Raw genomic sequence first — 15754 nt, 5'->3', positions numbered from 1 at the left:
TTACCGTATTTTTCCGCAACAGAAGGTTTATTTTCAAATTGCTACGACTCTTATCAGAATTTTACTACACGTGTATAATTTACTTTTATAATTGTATATTTGTTTTAGATTATTAGGTAATGAATTAGAAATTGCCACCAACCTTACTGGACTTTGTTTACTTAATTATATTACTAAGTACCTACGTAAATAAATATGTGTTAGTCCCCACTCCCCACAGCTAGCCCGATTGGTATAAATTTGTCTTATGTCTCTCTACTATAACACATCCCACATCTTTAGTTAGGTTCTTAGTTCTTACCTAATCTATTCTCTCTGTGGGGGTGTAAGTACCTGCCCCTGGCTCTCTGGAGTGCAACCGTTGTGCATATCCCCTAGCTCTAAACTGCTTTCCTAAGCTTGGACCATTTCCCACCACGCTGGTCCAATGCGGGTTGGTGGGTTCAATTATCTAGATTGATGTGCTAAATCTAGATATGCAGGTTTCCTCCCGATGTTTTCCTTCACCGTAAAAGCGATGGTATACATTGTACTTAAATTCAAAGAAGTCATTGGTACCTACATGTCAGCGCCGGGATTCGAACCCGCATCTCTGGCGCGAGAAGCGGGCGCTTACCCGACTGAGCTACCACCGCTCTTCCCACTTAATTAACTACAAACAGATTCTTATAAGGCCAGATTAACTTACAGTAGGGTTATACAATTACTCTAGCATATGACTCATGGTTAGCGTAGGTATATAGCAATGCTCCGAAACTTCATTTTACATAAGCCTAAGTGATCCCCAGTTGCGAAGTTACACTTTGATAACTTGTTGTTAAATTTTATTATTAGTATTATTAAATACCGGTTTCATATAAATATAGTTAGCTTCATTAATACAGCTGGCCAGCTAGCCACTATTATACTAATCGGACAAGTCTCATATTTGACCTTTTGGTGTTTGTTGATGCTGGAACAAGGTAGGTAGTTAAGTACCTAATTACTTAGCAGGGGCATAAACTAATACACTAAAAGGGTGAATTCGTCCAAACATCACGTTACACGAGAATAACTATACCGGAATTAAAATTATACGCGAGTAAATATCTAGGATAAGTACATTTACATTCTACCAAGTTATACCATGATTAAATTGAATGAACGAGGAACGAAACTGTAATGCAACTAAAATAAAAATAGCTGCGTTTCAAAGCATGCAATAGAAATGACATGCCAACTTAGTTTGAATGGATTATAAAAGTATGAAATTGTTTATGTTTTAATATTTTATTCGCTGTTGTTATTCTGAGACTTTGCCTTTTAACGTACTTTTGTTTATGTTTTGACAGATGTGTTTATATGTCATTATGACGGTTTTCTAATCAGCTGATGTGCTGCCGCCATTACAAAATTACTCTCGGATAAGCTCGTTACACGGTCAATTTTGGCGGTATAACATTTTATTCTTGGGATAAGCTAGTTATCTTGGTTTCAGGTTCGGTAGAATGCAAAATCTGCTTACTCGCGAGTAACTGGTACTTTACTCGTGAGTAAAAAGTTACTCGACGTTGGTCGAATCCGCCCTAATAGTAATAGTGTATTATATTAGTCTATGGCAGGGGTCAGAATACTATGCAAAGTTGATTTTTTAGTCTGGATTTTAATCAAATCGATCTAGTCAAATGGCAAAAATCCAAGCAATCCAATGGCGATCGAGGAAGTAGACGCATTTGTGTGATTTACTATAGGTACAAAGAATATTACACTCACGGGCAATGAAAAAGTTCCACTCACAAAATGCCGCCACCAAACAAATCCCATTTTTTCAAACATTTAATTTAAAAATAGGTATTTTACCGTTTTTAGTTGGTACTATCCTGATGCTTTGTTAAATGTACTTCAATGTTGCAGTAGGCGTCATTAAGCTAGCCTTTTCACAGTGGAACCTTTTCATTGCCCGTGAGTGTAAATGCGATGCGTCCGTTTCGTACGATGCCAAAAGGTGGATGCTTACCTTTATCCTGCCGCTCCCAACTTGTAAGACAGTGACACCACAACTCCGCCGCATACTACAACGTCTACAACCTACGTAACTCTGCATTAGGAAACTCAGCCCACCCGGACCCTCTTCCCTACCAGCAGCCACTTCATGGGTTCGTTATCGATGTAGATAAACGTCACTATGTCGGGATTCGCCATAAATACAGCCCTATGATTTGGGGAACGCGCATTAAACAAGTTTATCGACGTCGATAACAGACCCGTGCCGCAGCCGCAGGTACGTTTCATTTCTTCTTCCATCTTATTCTCGTCCAAAAATGATATCTTACTCGGGAGCTAGGCTGGCTGAGCTGAAATCAAGGGGATATGTACTTTATGTACAAAGGTTCCACTCGAGAGAGCCACGTACAGGAACTTCACCCCCTACCAGAATAGAATAGAATAGAATAGAATAGATATCATAGGAGTGAGGATATATTTTCGTACTTGTGCGTATTCAGTATAAGGGTTTCAGTTTTAATTTCTCATAATCACCGGCAGACCTACCATTTCTTTACCGATATAAATAAATATGAATCGTGGTCTTGTGTAGTTTTTTGTGCTTAGAATACAAGCATACTACGTAGTTCAGCTAGTGCATACTAGATGGCGCTGTAGAGCTGAAATAAGTGATGTCGCTATTTGGCTAAAGATGGCGTGAGTAGTACAATGTTTGTATAATTTTCATATCCAAATATAACGGAAAAACATAAAATTTATTAAGTAGGTACAATTAAATTAAAAAATAGTTCATCATCAGCCAATAATCATCCACTGCTGGAAATAGTCCTCTCCCAAGGACCGCCACAACACTCGGTCCTCGCCCTTCCTCATCCAACCACTACCCGCCACCCGCCTAAGGTCGTCAGTCCAGCGGGCAGGAGGGCGTCCCACGCTGCGTTTGCCTGTTCGTGATCTCCACTCGAGAACTCGTCTACCCCAACGGTTATCGGTTCTTCGGCAGATATGACCAGCCCACTGCCACTTCAGCTTGCATATTTTGACAGCTATGTCGGTAAACTTAGTCCTCTGACAAATAGTTTGTATGTAGGTAATTATCTATGATAAGTATCTTATAAATATCCCATTATACAGGTTGTTGCAATAGTGTTATGGCAAGCCGAAAGGGGGTCATCCTGAACGGGGGGTCATGCTGAATAATATTGTTCGAACAAATATGGAAAATCACGGTAAAATAATTGCTTACCACAGTAAAAAGTAATGCGATTCAAGACTCTATCTCGTTTTATATTAAACGACATTGCACGACAGCTCTCGTTCGCTCGTCTTTCGACAGTATTAGGGCTTATACACAAAACTTGTCTGGCAGTTTTTCAGGGCTAATGCTTGATTAGGTACTGTCGCAGGTTTCTACGATGCGACGTCGCAACGCAACGCAGTTTTGTCTATACAAGCCCTAAAGTAACCCATCAGACCTAAACTCATCATCGTCAAACCACTACCACGTGAAACTGTCAAATCGTGAAGATTATCCAGAGATAAGAGATTATCACGTGAACGTCCAGTAACTGTATACTATAGTGTTGAGATAATTCAGCTTTTACACTCCCTTGAATAAGGTTGAAGGTGGATGCAGATGACGGATAGGTAGTTGTCGTGATTTGAAGTTTACATGAACTTCACTTCTTCGAACTTTGACTATCTACGTGGTGTTTTCGATTTTGAGATATGTGAATGGGAAAGTGTAAAAAGACTTCTAACTTAATACTAAGAAGATTCACTAATGTACATCTACCTACACTCCAATTAATACACGTCCCACCAATCAAATCGCCGAGTTTAACACGTTATAGTGTCATTTATCTCCGTCGTCGATAAAGGTGCCGTGCAGCCGGGACAGATACAACATTTTCTATGTTCAAGTGAATTGTAAATAATTCTTGTGAGAAATAAATATCTAAAACAAAATGGCGACACCGAACAACCCCAATTTTTACAAACATTTAATTTATAATTTGAACAAAATATTACCGTTTTTTGTTGGTAAAATCCTGATGCTCTGTTACTTGTACTTCAATGTTGCAGAAGGCGTCATTAAGCTAGCCTTTTTCGTTTAGGAGTAATTTGGTGCTTTTCTCAGTAGAACCTTTTCATTGCCCGTAAAATATTTGTTTCCACCGTTCTTATTCTGAATTCCTGTAAAAATGTTAATAAGATGTCTAATAAGTAATGCTCTTGACATTAAAAAGAAAAACCAAACAAAGCCGATTCGAGAGTGGAAATAAATAAAAAAATATGTCAGGACATCTGTTTTATTTCAGTCAAAAATTTAAACAGAGTTAATTAGTATACCCGAAGAAATCGTATTGCGAAGATGCATTATCCGGTTCAAACCGCGCTGTAAATTTCTTATGTCTGTAAGGACAGTTATTATTACAAAAACTGTATATTTTACCTACAAAAAGACTGACAGGTGATTGTCGATTCTCCGATTGAAACAAATGACATGGAAAAAGTAATATACTTAAGCCTCTTTTTCAGATGCTTACTTACCGCAGTCGGGTAAAAACTGACTTGGAAGATACACGGCAAATGGTAGGGTAGTGGGTAGGTAGGATGAGACAGGGAAACTTAATTTCAGTTGTCATATTATCCTATAAAACTTGATGTTTTTGGAGAAAACCATATGCCTGTTACAGCTCGGTTCAAACAACTTGGTAGCTCTGAAGTGTTCAGCGAATGCACTTTTATACCATGTCAAACTAACAAGCCCTTTATTAATTCTTTGAAAGATTGTTAGTTTGACAAAGCACACACATTTATTCACTTTTACCTAAGTAAAACATACACTATAAGCTTAACACTTTACGACAAAAAGGAGGATTACAAACAGTTCTCCGTTACATTAAATGCTGTAAACCAGTTAAAGAAAAAACACGTCTAACCCTATGCAAAGGTAGTGTTGTCTATTAGAATAAAACATAATATCGTCTATCTATCTAAAGTCGGACAAGGCTGTGCTACAGTTTTTCAAGTTGCAGTTTCAGCCATCCATGTCTCAGAATGTGAGTTGTTTTAGGACTATATTGGCTGATGATGATAAACTGATGCCCAAATAAAAACATAGGTAGGTGCACTGTACATAACACAACACAAGCACCGCCTTAATTTTTATAAGTACTTACGTACCTAATTATTTACTAAATTTCATTGGTTTAGAATCATGAAACTTTCAGTTACTCCGCCCCCCTTCACAGCGAACCAGCCTTTAAGGAAACCTTGTAAAATCAAACCTACCTCTGCTTAATCAAACTTGACTTAGGCATATACTTACAAAATCATATACCTAAGCATATAGGAAATAAATGAAATGATGCGACTTAGGTTTTTATCTAGCATATTAGATTTCTTAATAAACATCCCGCTATGTGTGTTTTAGATAATAATTACGATAAACCTAACCTAACCTAATAATAACCTAACAAAAATATGCCACTCTGAATTTTATTTTGGAAAAGAAGATTATGACTGCAATCGGTATTATTGTTTAAATTATAGCACTACATAAAGAAGGAAAAAACTAAAAACTGATAAAATGGTAACTTCTTGTGTACCTAAGTACCTATTAAGTAGATAGGATCAAAAACACTTATGATTTTACAAATGTAGGGCGGTCCAAATACTTGTTAATTTGTGTGTGTGTGTTAGGGCCCCCGCGCACTAGGCAGCCAGTAAATATATGAGAATGATCGTGAATGCCTAATGCGCTGGCTTCCTAGTGTGTGTGTGTGTGTGTGTACAAGTCGCATTGTATCTTCCAACGGAAGTCATAATTTAATCAATCAATCAACAGTTTTTGCCGCACTCAGAGTGTAATCTCCGCTAAGACAAAACTTAGTTAAATGAGATATAATAAATCTGTGTACAGGTGGCAGGGGATCGGCAAGATCAAAGAGATTTATTCTGCTCAGACTGCGAGTTTGAGACTTGACAAACTCTAATGCTGGCAGTTGGCACCCCACTTGGCTATACGTATTTTATAAAACTACCATGTGTTGTCAGTATATTCGGAAATCTTATTTCTGTCTCAGCCTACTGTTTTGGTATTTGGCAATTACAGCAAACATCCTATCACCAGAAATATACTATGCAGCTATGCGTCGATGATGTGAAAGAAATCCGTTACCACCAGTGCTAAGCTATGTAAACCAATGAATGTGATCAAAATCAAATAAATAAATAATATATTTATGTGTGTGAGGTGGATATCAAACGCATCCATAGCCAGGTACACCACACCACCACGGAATCACACATCTCTGGTGGAAAAGCACCCTAAAGTAAACCTATCAATCCAGTTCAGACCAATTATCACATTTGCGAGTGAATCAAATGAAGCTAAAATTACTGAAATATTGTTTTATTTTAATACCACATATTATAAGTAAGGTGTCCTGCCCTAATATCTCCTAAGCTGTTCTTCACCAAAAAGATCGAAATAGTGGTCCAAGTTGGTCCAAGTGATCGGCAAAGATCAAAGCAGTCGGCTTCCTTTGTCCCCCCGGCGTAAGGACGCGAGACGTCAATATTTGCATTTCGACGTGAGAGTAAATATGTTATGGAGAGTAAAAAACATTACTGCATGAGAAGATAGCAATTAAGCTTCCTTGATCAAGAGCTTTCTACAGTCGGTTTTTGTGAGAATTTGGAATAGAGGTTCAATGTAAAAAATGCAATAAAAACTAACAATATACTGGGTTTTGCAAAAAGGTATACTAAGCCGAAACCTAAGTGTATGCATGGTATATCTAAGCCCGAACATGAAATGAGAATTTCGTGTTTATTTTTATCATTTTCCATAGAAACTATGTCACGTGACTTTTTACCATGGAGAATGACTATTTTTTCGCGAATTTTGAAATTATGATTTCATTTTTGGGCTTAGATATACCATGCTGCACATGTATGTTTCGGCTTAGTATACCCTTTTTGCAACACCCTGTATTACTACTTTATGCATATAACCTAACACACACCCTAAATTATAATTTGAAAGTTAAATAAGTTCAATAGACGGCGTTATGGCTGATGGCGATTTTTTCCAAGCAATGTTGAAAATAATATAAAAATAACTTGCCATTAATTAGTTATCTAACTACAGTTTTTGCCACGGGCAACACTTAGCCTTAAATGATATTTCCATGTTCAAACTGAGACACTCTGTATATACCTCGCTGAGCCAGTTCAGGCTACGAAGCCTGATGCCAATTTTCAGTTCGCTTTTCCGACACAATTCGACCAGTGAAAGCGATTTTCTATACTATAACACACACACACACACACTCAAGCCTTGTACTAATGTACTCCCTTGCGGGGTAGACAGAGGTACATTGCTGCACCCACTTTTCGCCAGAGTGTCATGTTAGTCCCAATGTAATAGGGGGCGGGCCTATTGCCATTTTACGGGCACATCCAAGACCCCAGAACAAATATCTGTGTTTAAACAAATATCTGCCCCAGCCGGGAATCGAACCCGGGACCTTCGGCTCAGTAGTCAGGGTCACTAACCACTACGCCATTCGGTCGTCGATTTTCTATACTATAAGTAATTTAATAAAACTATTGTAAAGTCCACATCAAAACAGATGTCGATACCATTAAAAGTGCCACTATTCGTACTGGTGTTTGCCCAACACTGGTCGTCGGTAGTTTAAATCCCATTAAAATTGTCAATATAATGCCCCCTCTCAATAACAACACAGCAATTTGACAATATTCGACCCGGCAGTGGCCCCTAGTTTTTAGATATTAGGTTCGACTCCCGGCCGGACCCCAGCAATCGACCTTAAGTGCCCTGTTGGCCCCCGAAAAAATTCAATTGATTAATGGATCCTTTCGAATTATGTCCTAGCGTTTATTTTTTGGGACACGCAATTTGGACATAGGTACACCTAAAGTGTATGTTCTGGATTCTTGGCTTATAATGTCCTTATTTAAAACTAACTATATCTGGGGGCACGGTAATGCCCCCACCAAGTCGAGCAAAAAAGCGGCACGGCCGTACCATCCTTTTCTCGAAGCAAATCAGGCCATTTTTGACCCCCTGTAACTTCGTTGTGGATAAAACTAGAAGACTGAATTTTCACTAACCATGCAGGCATTGTAAAGACACGGTATATTTCAAATTTCATTCAATTTGAATCAGTTCTTTAAGAATTATAACGGGTCAAAGTTTCTTAATTTTATCACTCACTCACTCACCGATCATAAAAATTCTAAAGCACTTCTAGCAGACCTAGAAGCTTCAAATTTGGAATATAAGTAGTGTTTGGTGTATGAATCAAGGGAAAACTAAAATATTTTGGGGCACGGTAGTGCCCCTTACAAATCGAGTAAAATTTTTCAATTTTGGTCTAGTTTTCTAGATAGGTACAACTGCTTAAATAATTTCATAATCACATATCTGGGGGCACGGGAGTGCCCCACCAAGTAAATATAGGCGCACGGTAGTCGTAATCGAGCAAAAAATTCCCGTCATGCAAATTAAATCCGCAAAGGATGGATTACCTACCTACGGACAAAGCACACCAGGCTACCAGTGCAACCACTTATAGTCAAATTTTCTTAATGTACAATGAACTTTGTGTATTGGAAACTAAAGTTGAAATTTAATTAGGGAAATTTGATGCAGTACGAAGTACTTATCAAAGTTACGTTTTTTCATTACGTACGGTGGCCTGCGCCTAAAAGTATACAGGCGGAGTTTTAAAATCGATCCCTGATGATGAAGGGACCAGCTACATCTGTTATAAATCCGGGGACGTGTTGTGTGTGATGTGTGTTGCAGTGGTGTTTATGTGGATGTGCTTGAACACCATGTGAGCTTAAGATCGCTATTTTAAAAACTCCGCCTGTATACTTTTAGGCGCAGGCCACCGTACATTACTTAGCCAAAAATAAAGATTCTTGATTCTTATCTCAAGTTTGCGATTTATGTAGGTAGGTACCTACCAAACTAAGTTAACGCACCTACGAACCTAGAAGGTACCGAAAAGAAAAAATAGTAGAACTGTCTACAAAATACAAAAAGAAATGAGATCCCATCAAAAACAATACTTGTCAAAAAAAATACATATTGGTCATCGCACTAAATAATTTAATTTAACACGTGTTTCCATGCGATGGCCGAGTCAATATACTTATATAACACATTAAAGATTTTTAGTGTGAGATGCGTGCGTGGATAAGATTTGTATTACATGGATCTCACAACTTTTTACCATAGAACAACTGAGTTACGAGACTTGGATTTTTTGACAAGTATTGTTTTTGATGGGATATGACTTACATAGGTATTTTGATAAACTACTATACGTGGGTGGTCTGAAAAGTTTCCGACCTAACATAGATAAGTTTTTTTTTCTTAAAATTTATTTTTATTCTTCTACATAGTCTCTCATATAGTAATTAGGCGGCGCCAAAACTCGGATTTATTGCGCCTAAACTGCGCCAACAGAGCATTGGAAATGTTCATTCGAACACGTTGTTGGTCTGACGTTAGCAAACGCGGCAGCCAACGCGCCGACAGCCTTCTCATGCCTAAATCTTGATTTAATATGTGATAAACACGTTCTCTGGACATGTTCATTGTCTCTGCTATCTCTCTCACTTTAATTCGGCGGTCGTCTAACACCATTTGGTGAACTTTAGCGATGTTATCGTCAGTGGTTGCAGTTTTTGGACGTCCCGAACGTTCATCATCTCCGAAGCTCTTACGGCCACGTTTAAATTCGGCTGCCCAAAATTTTACTGTGGTAAATGACGGTGAAGAGTCCCCGTACACAGAATCTAACTCATCTTTTATTTCCGTAGGGGCATTTCCCTTTCAAAAACAAATATTTTAAGACAGCTCGATACTCGATTTTTCCATTTTCACAAAAATGCTCACATCGACTCACTCAAACGACTGTAAAATAAAAACCGCGCGTCAAAAATGGCTGAAACTTTGAAGTGTGCTGTCAAAAGATGCACCATTACATTCCCTGACTTCAATGAGGCGTTTGTTAAAAAAAAAAAAAAGTTCCTTTTTGGAGAAATAGATGGCGTTGTCTGGGGTTGTACCAACTTTCAAACCCTCAGAACACACTCAGATCACAATATGTTATTCTGTGAGGCTAACGAAATGTGAAAGTGACGTAGGTAGGTAGAATTGTAGTATTATTTTCTCTATGATGTCGATGTCACTGTTGCTTCAGCGTTCAGTGCGATTGTGCGTACAGCCGTTCTTTTCAAGTTTTCTCAGTTTCCTTGTGTTTCTCCTGTATTAATTGAGTTGTAGTTGAGCTATCTGCTCCTCCTCCCTTGATACTGTAGAGTTAGTGCACTTGAGATAGTGACTCTTTTGAGATAGTGACTCTTGTGAGATAGTGACTCTTGTGATAGTGACTGCTATACTGTAATAATGCCTAAGGACTATGGATCATGGTCCCTTGCCAATCTGAAGATAGAGTTACGAAAACGGAATGCCAAACTAACTGGACGGAAAGCCGGTGGTAGCTAGCCTATTCACAGAATACTTAGCACTATCCCAAGCCACATGCAGTCTGAGCCTCGGAAGGATGGCTCGCGCTACCACCCGACATTTAATCACAACTAGTGAGTTCTTATTCTGAGTTTAGTACTCTTTGCTCTCTATGTAATTTTTGACAGTTGGTACACTGCGTTTTCACGCCATCTATCGGCTTACCCAAAAGCTCAACTGACAGCTGTCAAGGAAAACGGCTCATTGATGTGTGCTACCATCTTCACGTTGAGGTCGGAAACTTTTCAGACCACCTACGTAGGTATTTTCATAGTAAGTACATCATTTCGATGACAACCGAACATACTATAATTGTACCAAATTATGAAGGTACTCGTATCTACTAGGAATCGAAAAAAAATATATAATTAGTTATTTACTATTGTGCCACCCCTATAAATTGAAACAAGCAATCCTTACTTAACAAGCCAACTTGTAAAGACTAATCTGACAAAAAAAATACAGTGAAATTATAGTAATATTTACGCTAATAAGGTACTTAATTTTAAATTTCTTCCCCTAGGCCCTAGGGTAAAAGTCATTTGTCGGCCATAGTTAATTATTTGTCATTGTGTCGGACATATTGTCACAGAAGCCAAAAGCCGTTGCAAATACATTAAGTATTGTTTCTTGGGGAACAAACAACAGACGTGCCGATTGTAAGAAAATATACTCGATACTAGATATGGTTCCGTAGTAATTCAGTTTTCAGAGACCTTATTTATATTATTATTTAGGAAGTTTCTAAGTTTTCTGAAATAATATAGGTATATGAGTATGTGCTTAATATAAGTTATTTTAATACCTAATCTAAATTATGAATTTATTTTAATAAAAACAGGAACAGTAATTTCAGTTGTTAGATAGTACTTATCATTAATCTCAGCAGATGCAGCCTACCTACTAAAGAAGTCTATATAATTAAATATTATTTTGATTGACAGTTAATTTACAAGAAAATTAATGCTAAGGAATCCTAATGTAATTTTTCTATAAGTTTGTAATTATTTTCTGAAACCGCACCAAATTGCGGGTTATTTAGTTGCACAAATGTCACCGAACACTGGTTAAGTTGCGAATCATGTAGACTATTGTAGACCGTACAGTATTTACGAGAAACCAACATCAATACTTTTGTTTTTAAACAACAATAAAAACAATGTAAGTAAGTAGCATTTGTATTTCTTGACATTGTTTTTTGCGGAAATCATTATCCACTGTCGCATGCGTAAATTGTTTCGTGGGAATCGAAGAACAATCTGATTTCGAGATGATTGTTCATCTGGAAATATTGTCATATTTAAACAATTGTTTACACACAATGTGAGCGACTGCATCCGATTCCCGAAACCACATAAAAGTTCGTAAGTACGAATTAAGTTCACAATAGATTCGACATCTTGCAACCGATAAGACGAGTATGTCGTTGTTTTTGTGGTCGTTGCACAAAAGATTTGTTTTCAATTATTGTTGCGGCTCATTACACTCATTAGTCGACATTTGGGTACTTTACCTCAGCTTCAAAGGCTGCCGCGGTGGTTAAAGCTGGTTTGAGACTAATGTGGCCGGAAGGACCCAAAACGCGAATGATCGGAGTCCTCCAGACTGAACTCTCAAAATGTACCTAGGAATCAATGAGGAACACTCCATCGGGAAATTTAAATAATGTTTCATTTATTTCATTTTAATTACTGATCTCTGTGTTAGAGTTACCTATGGGTATACGTCCTTACATTTCTGTAGGATTAACAGGTTATCAGTGCATGAAAGGAGCCTCCTCTAAAGTGACAACTCACCCCGTTCACTTAATGCTAATCCTCCCATCACGTTCGCAAACCAGCTTTAGTGTGACTGATATGTATGGTTACTGACACATTAGGACTATGTATTTTATTGGTGCCTTTGTATTTTATATGTTTCTCTTAGTACAACAATTCTAGGCGCTCAGTCTTATTTTAGAGCACGCAGCGATAATCACATCAGTGTTCTTAGTTTTTGCATATTTGATGATGCTCATACCCATCCCTATTATTAACAATTAATATTCGGTGTTTGAAACCCAAAAAACTCCGGAAGGGCAAAAAAATCAACCTACATTTAGGCGCACGCGATATCGACAAAAAGCATGGAATTATGATTATGGCGTAAAAACTCCTCGGGGACAGAACAATATAGCTGGCCAAGGGCGAACTAAATAAAGTAAGAAAGTTCGTCGCTAAAATATGAAAAATAATATTTTTATATGGGGTACTTAGGTATACATGTACTACTCATCAGAATTTGTTCAGGGGATCCGGGGTAACTTTTGAAATCTACATCTTTTTAGCAGGAAAAACCTTTCAAAGTCAGAGAACTTATCAAATAATTAATCGATATACGAATGTGATGAAAAGATTCAACCACTTTCTTCACCACTTTGAAAACAAACTAAATAAATAAACAAACATCTTATTTCGACGCAACTCCCATATTCATTTTGTCAATGTTGTCTCTAGCGGTTTTTGCCACCCGCATCGGACCAGTTTCATTTGTGTGTTTTTATTAATTTATGTTGTTGTGTATTCTGTCTACTAACATAGAAATAAGGGCTATTTTTACTAACAACAACTATGGGTTATTTTTGTAATTATGAAAAATTACCTGAAATAAATGAATTTATTTATTATTTATTTTGGCCCGCGGAACCCTAAAAACCTAACTATATTTTTTATGTAGTTCCAATAATGAGTAATTGGCACATCCTCTGCGGTTGGGCAAGCCTGGTTCCGTACAAATTGTGGTCGCTCAGTTGTTAGCGGTCGTCGATTGTTCACAGCCAACCGAAGCCATATGGCGTCTAACGGCCGTGCTCCTCTCTGGGTAGATGGAAATAGTTTTTTTATTCTGTTGGTCTATGGCAGCTCGTACCTACTTAAAAAAACAATAAACAAATCGCAAACTGTAATTTTACATTTAGACCTCAAACCGGTAACCTATAAGTAGGTAAGCGACGTTTTCGAGGGTCCGCTAAAAAAACATATGGAAAATATGATTTTTATATTTGTTATATATCTTAAAAGGCTTCAAAACATTTTTAAAACACACTTAGGAGAAATATGTGGGTCTGGTAAAGTCAGCATACAGTAGTAGATATACTTTTTGAAAACCAATAGACACTTTACGACACCCTAATTTTTTCCATTGTCGGATGAGCTAGGGGTCACCATCAGATTTCTCAATTCGTTTAGTTAAATCAAGTTAAGCATATTTTTTATGTACTTACACATCAATGTTAATTCGATCTATACATTATTGAGCATAAATTCTGCCTGTAGTATATTCTTTTAATAACATATAATTATATTCACTGGTAAATACCTAAGCATTTATAAATAATGTTTATGCATGTTAAAACCCCTTTATTACAATGATATTAAACGAAGTATAGCAACAAAACCTATCATTTCAGTCTCTTTAACCCATACTATACCGTATAAATATACAAATAACCTTAACAGCGTTATCTTCACCGATACAATATTTAATTTGTCTTAATAAATGACTATTAAACATACGTAAAAGCCCTGTTTTCCCCACAATCTCATGTGCCCCGCAAATCATACAAGTATTACAGCTATAACCAAGAACGATTGTCTTAGTATGAAGAATAAACTTGATAAATTGCAAGATAAACATAAAATATTCTAGCGTTTCTACGCGATAAGAGAAAACAGCTTTGTTAGGGCGCCGCCCAGTTCAACATGTATTTTTTTCTTGATTTGTTTGTTGTTGAGCAACGTTATTATGACTTCGTATAAATTGACTAGCAGTGCCTAGCGCCTGTGACCACCGTCATCATATTAAAATGAATGCACTCGTTACACCTAATACACTGCCGGACAATGAAAAAGTTCCACTCTAAACGACCACAATTTTTTCAAAGATTTCATCTACAATTGGAACAAAATATTACCGATTTTAGTTGTTAATCCTGATGCTCTGATAAATGTACTTCAATGTTGCAGAAGACGGCATTAAGCTAGCCTTTTCCGTTTAGATGTAATTTGGTGCTTTTCTCAGTGGAACCTTTTAATTGTCCGTGAGTGTATATTTTTTCTTACATCACTTATGGTTCGATTTGTAGGAAATGCTTATGGAATTTAGTCCAACCTTCGTACACTTATTTTTATATTTGTTCATTTAAGAATTGAATAATAATAATAAATCAGACAATAGCTTTTTCTAAGATATCAAAACTAACAACAGTTTTTTTTTCTATGTCCCGTAAACTTAAAAACTCTCTGGGGTCATTTAAGAAAATGTCGAGTTTACCATGAACCGCGCCGAATGTTCATAGAGTATCGTTTAACAAACTCAATAAGGGTTGATTACAATCAGTGGGCACCCCCCTCGATCGGATGCCGGCATGTGTACTCACTACGTGATGCCAATGTTGAATCGCCGACTGATTTTGTTTATCGACACTGATTGCTGATTGCTTTTTTAATAAGCGTACCTGTTTGTGGCTGCGTACGTGCCCTTTCGTAGTGAGTGGAAATATGGTGCTTTCAACCCTTGGGTGAAAAATAGGGGTGTTATTTGAGGTCTGTCTGTAGACCGCAGCCGCAATAAAGATGCGTTTGTTTGCAAAATTACATGATCGTTTGTTTCGTTTGCTTACAAAAAGTTGATAAATATCTAAATAATCAGTTTGTTAATGGAAAAACTCTATCACTTTAGACAAGAGGAGATAAAGGTAGTAGGCACATTATTGCTGGGTTTCTATTTGGTAATTATAACCTTGGCTGTATGTGCACTTCTGTCGGTAAATTTATTGTATTTAAATTAACTGTTAAATTTAAACGCTTAAATACTTTTCATTTGAATTTCATGAACTTTTAACTTAGCTTAATATCAGTATAATTCTAATAGATTAAAACTCACACGCGATGGTTAACTGCAAATACTGCAAAACCTAGGCCACTAGATCCGCTAAATACTAGGCATGGACTAGTATAATAACAGCCACTTCCTTCTATAGTAAAGCTGTTGGAGTTATGACGACCACCGCTACGTAATTCAGGGCGCAGGTAAAATAAATCAAAATCTTACGAGAACCGCGGTACGGGTGGCCTGATATGGAGTAGGATTGCCATTTAATTAAGTAAATATTAAGTCCACACTTTTAATGTTTTGAAGGGAAAAGTGAAG

The sequence above is a fragment of the Plutella xylostella genome, chromosome 16 (assembly GCF_932276165.1).
Source record: "Plutella xylostella chromosome 16, ilPluXylo3.1, whole genome shotgun sequence".
In the NCBI taxonomy this organism is placed as follows: domain Eukaryota; kingdom Metazoa; phylum Arthropoda; class Insecta; order Lepidoptera; family Plutellidae; genus Plutella; species Plutella xylostella.
Note: the sequence above shows the minus strand (reverse complement) of the source record.